The sequence below is a fragment of the Sinocyclocheilus anshuiensis genome, unplaced genomic scaffold (genome assembly GCF_001515605.1).
Source record: "Sinocyclocheilus anshuiensis isolate Anshui unplaced genomic scaffold, SAMN03320099.WGS_v1.1 scaffold2100, whole genome shotgun sequence".
NCBI lineage: Eukaryota > Metazoa > Chordata > Actinopteri > Cypriniformes > Cyprinidae > Sinocyclocheilus > Sinocyclocheilus anshuiensis.
The window spans coordinates 426,978-429,869 of NW_015542563.1; positions in this window are offsets into that span (position 1 = coordinate 426,978).

A 2,892-nucleotide genomic window follows, 5' to 3' on the forward strand; every position below is an offset into this window, starting at 1 on the left:
TATGGAAAGTAATGCGTTACGTTACTTTTGCGTTACTTTTTAAATCTGGACAGGGCTTGCTTGTTTGTTTTTAAAATAAAAAAGTTATATTTTTGGCAAATATAAAAGCCTTTTCACACCAAAAGTGAAATGAATAAGCCTCAGGCTGAAGGGAAAGTAAATTTACGTCCGTACAGTAGAATGCAGAAGAAGAAATTTCAACACACTTCAGCAATAAAAAAAGACACACAAATGTTTGTCTAGAGTAATTTGTGCTTATTAGTACGGTTGAACTGGATCTTCGAAGGTCAGAAGCAAAGACATTGGCTAATAGAATGGGATTAAATACATAAGGATATTTGTGTTGTTTAACATTTAATTATTGCAGGTTTGCGTCATATTCTGAGTTGCATTATTTTTATTCATTTTGAGGAATACTGAATCTGTGTTTTTTTTTTTGTGAGTGAGATGAATTAATGCATATTCATATTTATTTTAGAACTACAGTAACATATTCTGATTTCTCGCAACATGGGGACAGGAGAGCGGTCAATCAATAAATTGGAAAAAAAAGTAACTTGCGTTACTTATTTGAAAAAGTAACTCAGATATTCTCTTGTAAATTAAAAAGTAATATGTTACTTTCCTAGTTACTTGAAAAAAGTAATCTGATTATGCAACTCACGTTACTTGTAATGTGTTACCCCCAACACTGCTCACAGGTATACCCCAAGGATCCATTCTGGGTCCATTGCTATTACGTTGTATATTGTAAGGAATTAAATTATTTCCTTATGAAATTAATTCCTCATGAAGCCAAAACAGATGCAATAAAACAGATCTGGAGAAGAGATCTCCAAAGAAAGCAAACAACACCACCGTGACCAAACTTATCCCCTTGTTCATTTACGACCCCCTTCCTCCCTCTCCTATCCCAGCCTCTGACTCTCCCCCCTCACTCTTCTCCCCCAAAAGCAAGAATATCCATATGCCACATGTGTTATATCTTGTGAATATTTTGTTTTTCCCCTTCATGTTTGGTATCGTTCTAAAGGTCTTTGTGCGATTGGTAAATTGGTCTCAATTTCACAGTAGTCACTTGTATTATGAGGAAGATTGAAAACATTTGTAGAATTATATTTTTACAACTGATTTGAAGATTTCTTTGTTTTCTGGTCTGAGTAAGGGAAGTGACAAAACACTACTTTGGGATTCTGTAGTCAGAAAAAACCCCATGCAGTGTGTGAGAGTCTCTGGAGCTTTGCACCAGCTCTGTGTCTCTCTGCTGTCAGGTATGCATTTCGTTTTTATTAAAAAATGTAATTGTGTTAAACACATTGTGCCCACAGAACACACTGTATAGTTGTTTGTGCTACTACATGTGCACATAGTTAAGTTTATTCTCTAAAACACATGACTGCTTTACTGTAAATGTTCTTTGAAAAACTTAGGTAAAAGGTTGTACATGCTATGCATGTGTCTTGTGCTAAATTAGGATAACTGTTACATGTGTGACTATGTTAAATTTGTTTGTCTCCTGCGTGGATCACTTGGCTATTCCCCATATGGCTAGTGTCTATGTACAGGAGCAGGGTTGCCACGCGGCTACAATGTGATTCACAATTGCATTATCCTTTCTAAATTGTCTTATAATTGTTTCATTATGTAATTGACATGATACAATTTTACCTGACAAATAATAATTGTTATATTTGTTTTATTCTGATCTCTTCTGAAATAATTTTTCAAGTAGATTATTGTGTAGTCTAACATTTCCGCAAATCTGCGTCCAGGGTAGATCATACTTAAGTACCAGTGAGCGGGTCAGGGGGCTCTCCATTAGGGATCTTCTGATTTCTGTCTGTCACTCTGGCTTAACAAGTTACAGTTTTCGTGATTATAGAAAAAAATACACTTTTTGTTATTTGCTAGCAGGGTGCGGCACTTAAAGGTATTATAATCACCCTGTATCCTCTGAGTAAGCACAGAACTGGCGAGTTTGTGTCCGTGCGTTCACTGTTGGCCGAGTGAATTTCTGAGCGATGTTAGGTCCTTAATGAACGAATAATTGAAAGTATGGGATTTCCAGAATAGTCAAATATCTAAATGAATAAACAATCGATATTTGTGATCAGTTTTTAATTAGAAACATTACCTAAATGATTAGACGAAACCACATGAATTGACAGGGACAAGATAGTGGCAGAGTAGATGAGGAATGAATTCTCTTGAACCAAATGTAAAATTGGAATAACATAATCCAAAATTTTATTCTGGTACTCGACAGGGGTGTAAATTGCAACCTAAATTCTGATATTAATAATTTCCTGTCACTATTGTTTATTGGCTTTACAAGAATAACTTTGCAACATTTGAAAAGCAAACATTTATGTGCAAAGAATTTGAGATTGCATAAACAAAAAAGATGATTAAATTCTCACTAGAATCTTTTGTATGTGAAAGTGAAGTTGGGCAAGACAGTGCAATGAAATTAAAAAATAGAGAATCTCAAAAGAAACTCTAATCTGGCAAAAAAGTATGCCTCAGTCCCAGAGAACTACTGCTGCCCTGCAGAAGTCCCAGTGACCTTGAATAAAAGATGAGACATTAGAAATTCACAATCTAAAACTGTAATGCACATAATGATAATTATGATGCGACTGAGAGGCTTGTAACCAAGCCTGAGGGTTAAACACATTCAGAGGACATCCACAACTTCTCCTGAGGGAGAATTAGTCAAACAGTCAAATTAATCAAATTAAATTGATTGAAAATCACTCAATAGTAGTAAAATCGTCTCAGGTTACTTATGTAACCATGGTTCCCTGAGTAGGGAACGAGACACTGCGTCCTCTAGGGGTCGCTATGGGGAACGCCTCGTCGTGACCCGTGTCTGAAGCATACATTGAAAAA